General features: G+C 42.9%; 1 long non-coding RNA gene across 1 annotated transcript; it reads left to right on the top strand.

Annotated features, from left to right (window-relative positions):
- The first annotated feature begins 2,374 nt into the window (after positions 1-2,374).
- Positions 2,375-13,195, top strand: LOC148703548 (uncharacterized). Its single transcript, XR_016396139.1, has 5 exons — positions 2,375-2,721; positions 4,050-4,100; positions 5,475-8,121; positions 11,600-11,650; positions 13,025-13,195. It is a non-coding gene; the product is annotated as an uncharacterized LOC148703548 (long non-coding RNA).
- Positions 13,196-13,269: the final 74 nt, after the last annotated feature.

The raw sequence follows: 13,269 nt of genomic DNA, 5'->3' as shown, positions 1-13,269 counted from the left end.
AACTATCAACTGGAATGCACGTTAGTCGACGAACGTGTGGAGTAAGCTATCACTGGCCAAATAATTGACTGACGAAGTATCGTTTTGGGAAATTAATTGTTTTTTCAGGATGTTATAACATATTGTAGATGATAGTCTTGCGCTCAAAACTTCAGGGCCCAGCTAATCAAATAATTCAGACAGCGACTTTGTAGCCAACCATGTCAGTTATACCACCAACATAAATAATTATTAACTTATGAAATCAATAGTGATGGAATTTAATTTCTATTTGCTGTATCTTCTATCACTACCAGCCTTGATGCATATAAAAAAAAATTATGAAAAAGGATCCTATAAAAGAAATAACTTTTGAGGATCTGGACATGTAACTCTTTTCTATTTTTTAAAATATTTTTAAATAAATAGATGGCTATTTATAAAACTTATTTGGAAAGTCGAGCTTAGTATATATCTCCATCATTTTGTTGTAATGGGGTGTTCTGTGATTTTGATCTAGCCTGTATTTGAATGGCTCTCCATCATCTTAATATATAAACTGGTTAAATTTTTGTGCAGTGCTTTCCTAAAAAAAAAAAAAAATCTTTGACAAATAGCTTTCTAACGAAAATCTAATCAAGTACATGAGAAAAGAAATTGGAGACCAAATTTGAAACTATGAAGGCATCATGCTTAACACATTATACTTGACTAAATAAAAACGGATTAGATTCTTGGGCCTGACTCTTTCAAACAATACATGAAACATTTATAATATTCAACAAGAATAAATGACTATAATTCCATGAAGCTTTGTGTGAGGCTCAGCCCGTCTAGGCTAATCTGGAACCCAAAACAACCACTACAACAATAATAAGCTTTGGTGATGCTTTTTATGCTCTTTACCGACGCTTATAAGTGTCGGTAAATTATTTTCCGACGCTTGTAAAAGCGTCGCCAAAGCATCGCCTGTGTTAGAGTGGAAAAATAAATCGCTGACGTTTTTCAAAACCGTCGGCAATACTTATGCTAATGATGCTTTAAAGCGTCGTTAGAATTATTTTTTTTAAAAAAAAATAAAAATCTAATTAATTTTTTTGGAAAAAAAATTGTAAAAAGAGATTAACAAACCAAATGCTCATTGATGTTTTTTTGTTACAAATTACAATAAAAATCTATTAAAATAGAAATAACATAGGAAGTATAATTACAAATTAAAAATTAAAAATTACAGTAGAAATGAAAGCATCCCTCGGCCTTCATCTTCTTCATCTTGGTCTTTATCTTCCTTCTTTTCGAATCCATATTCTTCCTAAAAACCCAGTTGCCAGCTACCTAAAGAAATAACCATAATCATCAAATAGTTTATGCAGAGTAAAGCAAGATTGCTATAAAGATTTCATATTAAGACATATTAAACCAGTTTCTGATCAAAGCCCGCATTATGAAAAACTATAGCCATGGAAACGAGATCTACATTGCTCCAATCCAAGCAAAAGGAACCGAGATTTACCTTGAACCTTTTGGCGATTCGGGTGTGGGAGGAATCGAACTCCTTAAGGGTCTCGGGGTCGCAGGAGGACGGGTGGGCCTAGAGGTGGTGGATGTCCTGGGTCTTGATGGGGAAGGAGAAGGAAAAAACAGCAAATCGGAGGGACCATGGGAAAGGGCAAGGGTTGTACATGATCCTTGACACCGGTGACGACACCGGAGAAAGCTCGAGAAGTGGACCTCCGCGTGCAGGATCAGCTCGTCCTCGTCGGCTTTCGAGACCACCTGGAGGATCAGCGGTGGGTCTTCCTCCTTGGGGAATTTGGGGGAAGAGGGTTAGGGATTCGACAGCAAGAGAGAAGGGATTGGGATCATCTCGTTGGGGGGTTTGGGGGGAGACGGTTAGGGATGAGAGAGAGAGGGGGTTGGGATCATCTCCTTGGGGGGTTTGGGGGGAGAGGGTTAGGGATTCAATCGAGAGAGAGAGAGAGAGAGAGAGAGAGAGAGAAGGGTTTGGAAAGAAGGGGGGCGGTTTAATCCGCAATTACCCACCGAATATGCTTTCGAAAGCGTAGTTTTAGGTCGGTATTTGGCCTCTGATGATGCTTTTTAAAGCGTCGTCTCGGATTAGGCCTCTGACGACGCTTTAAAAAGCGTTGTTTTAGCTATGTGGGGCTGAAATGGCTTCCGACGATGCTTTAAAAAGCGTCGTTGGAATGTCATAGGATTCCGACGACGGTTTTTAGCGTCGTCTAAATCGAATTTCTTCCGACGTTACTCAAGAGCGTTGGCAAATTTTGGCGCAATGCCAAAATTATCGACGCTCCTTCCTAGCGTCGGCATCTAACTGCTGGTATAACTGTAATGTCCGGGCCCACAACCTACTAGGCCCAATAAGGAATAGGCCCATTTAAGGTTTGGGCCCAAATTTTACTGTGGCAGTATAATTACGTGATTAGGAAAAAAAAAAACGAGGGGATAAGACCGACAGGGAAGGGTGACCCGCACCCCCTGCTGGCAGCCGATGCCGGCGCGCCGGAGACAAGGGGGGGCGGCGGCCAGTCCCGAGGTATGGAGGAAAGGAGAGGATGGGACCTCTCACAGGGGGGTTTCATCCTCTAAATAATCATTTAAGCCTCTGCCGGCAACCCCAAGTGAGAGACCCCCTAGAGCACTGAACGAGAGAGAGAGGGTTTGCCAAACCTACTTCCGTCGCCGGAGAAGATGCTCGTGGCTTCTTCCAAAAGCTAGGTAAGCCCTCTACCTTCTCTCCTCCTGATTTATTTAGGATAACAAAGAAAGAATGAAAGCAAAGAAGATGAAGGGGGAGGGGGTTACCGTGCGCGGCCAGGGACGTCGCCAACAGCGTGAACGCTGCCGGCCTCGGCTCGGCCGCAGGTACAGGCCGCGGACCGGCTGCGAGCACGGACGAGCCCATTGGCCGCTGGAATCAGCCGCGGGCGCCGCCGGCCGTGGCGTGACCCCAAGCTCGGCCTCTCCCGAGCCCCCTCATCTTCTTCCTTGTGATGGGAAGGGGAGGAGATTAGAGTAGAAAAAGGGTTCGGGAGAGCCTTCGGGAGAGAGAAGAAAGGGAGGAGAAGAGAGAAGAAGAAAGAATGAGAGGGTTGAGAAGGAAGGTTGAAGAAGAAAAAAAAAAAAAAGAAAGAAGAGAGGAAGAGGGGACTCATCCTCGTCGTCGTGTGCGGCGGCCGCCGGCTTCGGCCGCGAGCACCGTCGCCGCAGGCGCGCGATGCAGGCTCGGCCGGGGACGCCGCCGGTCGTGGCCCGGCCCCCTTCCGCTCGCCGCCCCCCTTCCACTCGACGTCCTCCCTTCGTCGGAGAAGAGAAGAGGAGACCGTCGCCCTCTCTTCGCCGGAGAGTAGAGGAGAAGAGGAAGGGGAGATCGGGATGAAAGAAGAAGGGAGGAGAGGAAGCTTCGGGAAGGAGAAGAAAAGAAAAAGGAGAAGAGAAGAAAAGGAAAGAAAAAGGAAAAGAAAAAGAAAAAGAAAAAGAAAAAGAAAGAAAAAGAGAAACAAAAAAAAAAAAGAAAAAAGAAAAGAAAAGAAAAAGAAAAGAAAAGAAAGAAAATGAGAAGAGAAAAGAAAAGAGTGGGTTAACGGGCCGGAATCGGGTTCGGATCCGAAACACGGTAAGCCCAATAATAAGAAATTGGTTTAGCCAATTGAACCTGAACCCGAGCCCAATAAGATTGGGCTAAGTCTGGACGAGCCCAAACTGCAAATTGGGTCCGAATCCAATTAAGCTGAGTTGGTCTCAGCATACCTAATTGATTGTAAATCAGGCCCAATTCAAGCCCAATTTAACTGACAGAAGGTCGAATTGACCTTGGGCTAATCCTGACTCAGACCCAAATGAGCCACGTTGACCAAATCAGAGGACCCAATTGGCTAGAAAAGGTTGGACCCAATCTGGTTTTAAATCGAACCTCAAAGGCTTCAAATTGGACTTGGGCTAAATCCTTGGATAGGATCCAAGCAAGTAAGTTCATAGTATGATGAACTAAGAAATTTTATAATAAATGAATGGGGAATAATGTAATCCCTATGATGTTGTTTTAGGTGATTGAGGATTAGTCACCTGGACTTGAGCAATTTGGAAAGCGAATTGAAGTAAGTAATCTATCTTAATCTTATCGTAGATCCTGTATTATGTTTTATAAGATGAACCAGTGCTTTTCATACAACTTGAATTGTATACATGATTGGTGAGAAAGGTAAGTAATCTGCCCTAATCTTTATGGATCATACATGAAATTTAACATGTTATGCATGTACTGTAGGCTAAGAATGATATGTGTATCCGACATGCTCTAGTTACACAAGATGTGATGATATATGTTTTATATTCCGTTATGCCTACAAAATATTGGGATTACGTTACATGCTAAGATATGAGTTATGAAACATGAACATGAGTGGTACATGTCAGTCACATAATTCATAGTTGTGCACATATTATGTTTTCATAGCTCTTGTGATACATGCAAAATGAATGGAGTTCCATGTTATGATTTTTCTTAGCATGAGTGTAAAGAATGATAATGATTTGCCCTAGCTGCATATTGCTTGTAAGGGGGTACCTAAGAACTACTAATGCTACGGGCCGAATGCAACTGAGCCGGCCTTGCCAGTGGCCGATAATGACTGAGCCAGCCCCGCCAGTGGCCGACTAATAACTGAGCAGGCCCCGCCAGTGACCATTAATGAATTCGCCGTAGCATCTATGAGGTACTACCTATACTGAGCATTATTTATGAACTCTTAAGAGCTACTGACCCAATGTAACTGAGCCGGCCTTGCCAGTGGCCGAGAATGACTGAGCCAGCCCCGCCAGTGGCCGCCTAATAACTGAGCCGGTCCCGCCAGTGGCCAAGAATGACTTCGCAGTAGCATTTAAGAGCATGACCACGGTATTCCGGGGGCACGGTTTCATGTGCATGTTTTATGAAAATTTTGTGATTTGCAATACTGCTTTGTTTAAATTGCATACTTTATGAAAATGATATTTGAAGCATGATCATGAGGCTCGTTTCAGAGATTGGGTATATGAGGCGGGTGCTTCCAAATCCTGCAGATGTGTTTTTGGGGAGAAGCAAAATCGGTGAGGGGTGAAGGACGCTTGCGTGAAGCCCCGGAACCGGCCAACATCTGGCAGGGGAGCCCCGTGTTTCCCCCTCATGTGGGCCCGATAGTCACGTGCCCTGCGCAGGCGGGCCGTGACATTTATGAACGTGCCTGACCAAAGCATACATTGTTTTACAACGGGTTTTGAATATATCGTTATGAAATGTTGTATTTTGCTATAACCGATATCTCCTTTAAATTGCATACATATTATGCCATGAAGATGATTAGATAAATATGCATGTCAGCTTCTCAAACCCTGCATAAACATGGTTACCGTTATGTTCGATCCGGTAAGATTATGTATGATTACTTACTGAGCCGTGTAGCTCATATCCGTTCATTTACTTTTTCTTTCAGATCCTCACCACTGATAGCTGCCAGAGACACGTTAATTTGGTATCAGGGCTTCTGGGGTAAAGCAAGTATACTTTTGTGTACATAAACTATGTAGAAGCTCTGTATTTGGGTACTGACCAGCATGTTGTACTAAGAATGCTTTCATATGAAAAGATTCGGTTGGTTTGACTACCCTATTACCCAGGTATGAGGCTGCGTGCTATTGCGGGTAGTAGTCGGCAATAGCACGGCCGTGTCACGGATCCGGATCCGGGGCGTGACATTCTAGTGGTATCAGAGCAATAGGTTAATCATGAGTAAAAATTTCAAATTTTAATAAGGGAATGGGTAGTTAAGTCTCATTCGGTAAGGTTCTGCATCCTTGGAAAGGGAAAAAAAAAAAAAATTGGTGTTTTCAAACAAAATGGTAGCGAGCCATGCCAAAATAAGAATAAGCTAGTTTGGAGATTTCTCGATAGAGTAATTTGTATTTTGGATTATGATTTTGACTGATATTAAGTGGAGTACTAGCCATGGAATGTTAAAGTACATTGTGATTATTTGTGTATCAGTATATAGGTGATTTTGAAAGTTTAACTTGATACTGAGTACGGTGGATGATACTTCTAGTTTGAAGTTAATTATTTTGATGGCAGGATAGGGTTCATCCATAAGTTGTTTAAGGCTTGGACAAGGAAAGCTTTTATGTTCTTTGAGGTCAAAATCTGTATGACAATTATGCATGAAACTATTGTATAGAAAGAAAATATATCTGAGAATGACATTTAAGAGTTTCTCCTTTGTTTACTTGGAATGTGACATATTAGATCTTTTCAAATTACAATGCAAGATTGGTATTTTGATTGGAAGTCATTTAGTAAATTCTGGGATAATTTCCAATCTTGAAGAATATTTTTGGCTCATTTTATATGAATGAAGTTGCTGAAAATGTAAAATTTATTTAAAGCATTGTCGCTTATTTAAGAGGATCTTATGTTGGGATACCCTTTCTTTGCTCGCTCATGGAAAAGTAAAAAGAAGTTTTGGCTAAGTAACATTCGATCAAGATGGAGGAAAGATTTGAAATGCAAATACAGATGAGGAATTAAATAGTTCTGTTTGTAGGCAAATAGTATGTTGATCAAAAGTTATTTGTGAATTCAAAGGAATTTGATCAGAATGCGCAGCGAAAACATAGTGATCGGAATTATTTATCTAAGTTGGCCAGAAGTATTATTCTTTTGATTCGGAAAGTTTTGATCTGTTTTCTTGTATAGTAAGATTTTTTTTTTGGATAAATAAAAGGAGAATGTTCTGATTTCTGGATAACACTGTGCTATCCTAGATTCTCCAGTTTTATGTCATGCTAAGAAACTTCTTAGCATCTTTTGACATGAATTAATAGATCATCGATTTTGATCTTGGATCTAGAATATGTTGGTATGAACCTTCTCCCTCCTAAATTTGAAGCTTGAATTTTTTTAATTAATATCCATCCTTTATTCGATTGAAAGAAATTAAGGTTGTCAATTGACTTTGATGAATATCTATCAAGGGTGGATTGAAGTTGTTTATGATCTAATCTTGTGATAGATCGGGTAATCGAGAGCAGTTGATACTTTGACAAAGAAACTTGATCTTCTTATTCAGAATTAAGATGTTGATTTTATGAATAATCTGGAGAGAGAGCTGTATAATCTTCACCCGTGAGTTTTTCTATTATTGGTAACTCCCGGGAGAATCTTGGCATCTTAAATTTAGTATTAACGGATTGATGGTGCCTTGGTTGGGCTTAGACCTGAAATGTTCCCTACTCCTAGCTATGACATCTTCGATCTACCTATCTAAAAGGGGTTTGAAGTTTTGCTAGGATAAAAGTTGATCATAAAATTGTAGGCAAGGTTAAGAGAAGAAAGAAGATTATAGATTATGAAAAGTATTTGATGCTAATGCTCTCACCTATTTTTGTTAAGCCGATTACGATCTTTGTGTGGACTTAATCAAAAGCAATTAATTTCTCGGGCCAAGGATTATAGCATCTAAGGTGGAAAGATTAGTCTTCTTTTGGAAGAGATCAAAAGAACTCCTATATCATAAATAGAAGGGATCAAGTTTTGAGGTGCCATGATTTTGCCAAAATCTTATCAGCAAGCATTTTAAGAGGGAGACTAACCGAGAACTAGAGGGTGACTCGATGGTTGAATACTTTTAAAGCCTGAACCTTAAGGTATGACTAATTTCGAGGACGAAATTATTTTAAGGGGGGTAGGATGTAATGTCCAGGCCCACAACCTACTAGGCCCAATAAGGAATAGGCCCATTTAAGGTTTGGGCCCAAATTTTACTGTGGCAGTATAATTACGTGATTAGGAAAAAAAAAAAAAAAAACGAGGGGATAAGACCGACAGGGAAGGGTGACCCGCACCCCCTGCTGGCAGCTGATGCCGGCGCGCCGGAGACAAGGGGGGGCGGCGGCCAGTCCCGAGGTATGGAGGAAAGGAGAGGATGGGACCTCTCAGAGGGGGGTTTCATCCTCTAAATAATCATTTAAGCCTCTGCCGGCAACCCCAAGTGAGAGACCCCCTAGAGCACTGAACGAGAGAGAGTGGGTTTGCCAAACCTACTTCCGTCGCCGGAGAAGATGCTCGTGGCTTCTTCCAAAAGCTAGGTAAGCCCTCTACCTTCTCTCCTCCTGATTTATTTAGGATAACAAAGAAAGAATGAAAGCAAAGAAGATGAAGGGGGAGGGGGTTACCGTGCGCGGCCAGGGACGTCGCCAACAGCGTGAATGCTGCCGGCCTCGGCTCGGCCGCAGGTACAGGCCGCGGACCGGCTGCGAGCACGGACGAGCCCATTGGCCGCTGGAATCAGCCGCGGGCGCCGCCGGCCGTGGCGTGACCCCAAGCTCGGCCTCTCCCGAGCCCCCTCATCTTCTTCCTTGTGATGGGAAGGGGAGGAGATTAGAGTAGAAAAAGGGTTCGGGAGAGCCTTCGGGAGAGAGAAGAAAGGGAGGAGAAGAGAGAAGAAGAAAGAATGAGAGGGTTGAGAAGGAAGGTTGAAGAAGAAAAAAAAAAAAAAAGAAAGAAGAGAGGAAGAGGGTGATGACCCAAAGATTGATTCATAGATTGATTTTGATGATCACAAAACCTTGAAGTATAGATACTAATGTTTATGTTGCAAGGAGAAAGATATTTATTTTGCAAGGAACATAGCAAGTTGGGAGAACACAAGAAGGCCTCCAAAGCTCTCAAGTTGGAAGAAAGCTACAATTTATTGGCCCAAGCTTAAAGTTCAAAGGATTCAAATTGGAGGAGTAAAATCAAAAGAAAAATTCAAAAGAACAGTCTTCGAGTCGACTCCAGTGGAATTCGAGTCGACTCCGGAGAAGTATAAGTCGACTCCGGAGAAGTATGAGTCGACTCCTAGGAGTCACAGGCAGAAAAGTCAGAGAGCAGTTTTCGGGTCTGAGATTCGAGTCGACTCCAGTGGAACGCGAGTCGACTCCGATGGTTGGTAGGTCGACTCCAAAGAAAGCAAGAGTCGACTCTCAACGGAACACAAAGAAAAAGTCAGAGAGCATTTTTGGGACTCTGAGATTCGAGTCGACTCCCGCATTGCACGAGTCGACTCCGAGACTCCGCGACCATCAACAGACAGAAAACCAAGTTACTGCCTCTGAGATTCGAGTCGACTCCCAGACAGCTCGAGTCGACTCCAAGGCAGCGCTACACCAAGATGGCAGAAGGCTGTGTTTCGCAAACTGAGAGCCGAGTCGACTCCAAGACTGGACGAGCCAAAAGACAGAGGATCGGGAGTTCGGGCTCTGAGATTCGAGTCGACTCCCAGGACAGTCGAGTCGACTCGAGAGGACAAAATTCAAAATTGGATCCACGGACTTCAGTGGATGAGCCGACTCCGAAATTGCCAAGTCAGCTCCAGAAGTTGGCGAGTCGACTCCAGGTTAAGACGAGTCGACTCCCAGTCAAGGCATGCACTTTAATTCAAATTTGGAATAGTGGCCGAGTCGTCTCCAGTAAAGCACGAGCCGACTCCTGCAACAGGCGAGTCGACTCCTGATCGCGCGAGTCGACTCCGATCCCAACGGTAACATTGTCAGGAAATGCAGACTGTGTCCAACGGCTCTTTTTCTTGTCTCTAACGGCTATATTCTTGTTTCCACGCCATCTAAAGCTATAAAAACAAGAAGAGAGCTAGGGGAGAACTCATGGAAGTGGAAGAGATCATCTAGGAAAGAGATCTCAAAGAGATTACAAAGGAAATCTCCCACAAGCACAAAAGGGCCATTCAAAGTGAAATAGAGAGAAGAAGAGCATCCAAGTGAATCCCAAAGCTTCCTCTCCATCCGTGTGCTGCCTCGGGGATCCTCTACTTCATGCCAAATCAGAGGAGGATCAAGTAAAGAAGAAGCCGAGCTCCTCCATCTTCAAAACTCGTTTGAGGGCTTCTCTTTACTCTATTTGTTTATATTGTCATATCTGCTTGTTTAAGAAGCTTTGATTTGTTTTTATTCTTTGTTTTAATATCTTGTAACTTGATTCAATCAAGGGATTGAATCAAGGGGTTAAAGGTTTGTTGGTGAGCCGAAGGGAAAACCAACGGTGTAAGGTTGGTTGGTGAGCCAAGTTAAAACCAACGTGTGTAAGGGTTTGATTGTGAGCCCGGGAAAACAATCGGGGGAGGTTCTAGTCGGTGAGCCTGGAAAAACCGACCGAGTTCGTTGTAATCTCGCAAAACAACAAGTTGGGTTGTGAGCTTGTAAAACAACCGGCTGTAATCTGAGGGATTATAGTGAAATTTCCAAGAGGTCTTGGGGAGTGGATGTAGGTGCTGGGATGCACCGAACCACTATACTTTTGTTGTGTTTGTGATGCTCTTTGTTATCTAACTTTCTCACTCACTTACTTACTTAGATACATTGCTTGCTTAACTCTTCTCCGTGCATCCTTTAGTTGCAAGCATATTCAATTTACTTAATCAAGTCTCATTCAATATAACAACATTAAGACTCATTGTATTGAATTGCATACTTGGGCAAACTTAGACTAATCTTTTATTGAGTCCGCTGCTTAATAGTTGATTAGATTAGAATCATACTCTTGCTAAGTTTAAATTCCACTATGCATCCATACAACTTAGCTTAATTAACTCTAAAAGATTAGAAGTAGTTGAAAAGTTTTTAAAAGACCCAATTCACCCCCCCTCTTGGGTTGTCACCTTGGGCAACAGAGGGGACTCATCCTCGTCGTCGTGTGCGGCGGCCGCCGGCTTCGGCCGCGAGCACCGTCGCCGCAGGCGCGCGATGCAGGCTCGGCCGGGGACGCCGCCGGTCGTGGCCCGGCCCCCTTCCGCTCGCCGCCCCCCTTCCACTCGACGTCCTCCCTTCGTCGGAGAAGAGAAGAGGAGACCGTCGCCCTCTCTTCGCCGGAGAGTAGAGGAGAAAGAGGAAGGGGAGATCGGGATGAAAGAAGAAGGGAGGAGAGGAAGCTTCGGGAAGGAGAAGAAAAGAAAAAGGAGAAGAGAAGAAAAGGAAAGAAAAAGGAAAAGAAAAAGAAAAAGAAAAAGAAAGAAAAAGAGAAACAAAAAAAAAAAAAAGAAAAAAGAAAAGAAAAGAAAAAGAAAAGAAAAGAAAGAAAATGAGAAGAGAAAAGAAAAGAGTGGGTTAACGGGCCGGAATCGGGTTCGGATCCGAAACACGGTAAGCCCAATAATAAGAAATTGGTTTAGCCAATTGAACCTGAACCCGAGCCCAATAAGATTGGGCTAAGTCTGGACGAGCCCAAACTGCAAATTGGGTCCGAATCCAATTAAGCTGAGTTGGTCTCAGCATACCTAATTGATTGTAAATCAGGCCCAATTCAAGCCCAATTTAACTGACAGAAGGTCGAATTGACCTTGGGCTAATCCTGACTCAGACCCAAATGAGCCACGTTGACCAAATCAGAGGACCCAATTGGCTAGAAAAGGTTGGACCCAATCTGGTTTTAAATCGAACCCCAAAGGCTTCAAATTGGACTTGGGCTAAATCCTTGGATAGGATCCAAGCAAGTAAGTTCATAGTATGATGAACTAAGAAATTTTATAATAAATGAATGGGGAATAATGTAATCCCTATGATGTTGTTTTAGGTGATTGAGGATTAGTCACCTGGACTTGAGCAATTTGGAAAGCGAATTGAAGTAAGTAATCTATCTTAATCTTATCGTAGATCCTGTATTATGTTTTATAAGATGAACCAGTGCTTTTCATACAACTTGAATTGTATACATGATTGGTGAGAAAGGTAAGTAATCTGCCCTAATCTTTATGGATCATACATGAAATTTAACATGTTATGCATGTACTGTAGGCTAAGAATGATATGTGTATCCGACATGCTCTAGTTACACAAGATGTGATGATATATGTTTTATATTCCGTTATGCCTACAAAATATTGGGATTACGTTACATGCTAAGATATGAGTTATGAAACATGAACATGAGTGGTACATGTCAGTCACATAATTCATAGTTGTGCACATATTATGTTTTCATAGCTCTTGTGATACATGCAAAATGAATGGAGTTCCATGTTATGATTTTTCTTAGCATGAGTGTAAAGAATGATAATGATTTGCCCTAGCTGCATATTGCTTGTAAGGGGGTACCTAAGAACTACTAATGCTACGGGCCGAATGCAACTGAGCCGGCCTTGCCAGTGGCCGATAATGACTGAGCCAGCCCCGCCAGTGGCCGACTAATAACTGAGCAGGCCCCGCCAGTGACCATTAATGAATTCGCCGTAGCATCTATGAGGTACTACCTATACTGAGCATTATTTATGAACTCTTAAGAGCTACTGACCCAATGTAACTGAGCCGGCCTTGCCAGTGGCCGAGAATGACTGAGCCAGCCCCGCCAGTGGCCGCCTAATAACTGAGCCGGTCCCGCCAGTGGCCAAGAATGACTTCGCAGTAGCATTTAAGAGCATGACCACGGTATGCCGGGGGCACGGTTTCATGTGCATGTTTTATGAAAATTTTGTGATTTGCAATACTGCTTTGTTTAAATTGCATACTTTATGAAAATGATATTTGAAGCATGATCATGAGGCTCGTTTCAGAGATTGGGTATATGAGGCGGGTGCTTCCAAATCCTGCAGATGTGTTTTTGGGGAGAAGCAAAATCGGTGAGGGGTGAAGGACGCTTGCGTGAAGCCCCGGAACCGGCCAACATCTGGCAGGGGAGCCCCGTGTTTCCCCCTCATGTGGGCCCGATAGTCACGTGCCCTGCGCAGGCGGGCCGTGACATTTATGAACGTGCCTGACCAAAGCATACATTGTTTTACAACGGGTTTTGAATATATCGTTATGAAATGTTGTATTTTGCTATAACCGATATCTCCTTTAAATTGCATACATATTATGCCATGAAGATGATTAGATAAATATGCATGTCAGCTTCTCAAACCCTGCATAAACATGGTTACCGTTATGTTCGATCCGGTAAGATTATGTATGATTACTTACTGAGCCGTGTAGCTCATATCCGTTCATTTACTTTTTCTTTCAGATCCTCACCACTGATAGCTGCCAGAGACACGTTAATTTGGTATCAGGGCTTCTGGGGTAAAGCAAGTATACTTTTGTGTACATAAACTATGTAGAAGCTCTGTATTTGGGTACTGACCAGCATGTTGTACTAAGAATGCTTTCATATGAAAAGATTCGGTTGGTTTGACTACCCTATTACCCAGGTATGAGGCTGCGTGCTATTGCGGGTAGTAGTCGGCAATAGCACGGCCGTGTCACGGATCC

This window comes from Phoenix dactylifera, chromosome 8 (assembly GCF_051530095.1).
Source record: "Phoenix dactylifera cultivar Ajwa chromosome 8, Ajwa_hap1_PhDact_Kaust_v1.1, whole genome shotgun sequence".
Classification (NCBI taxonomy): domain Eukaryota; kingdom Viridiplantae; phylum Streptophyta; class Magnoliopsida; order Arecales; family Arecaceae; genus Phoenix; species Phoenix dactylifera.
The sequence above is the reverse complement of the archived record's forward strand: the minus strand, read 5'-3'. Positions and strand labels throughout refer to the sequence as shown.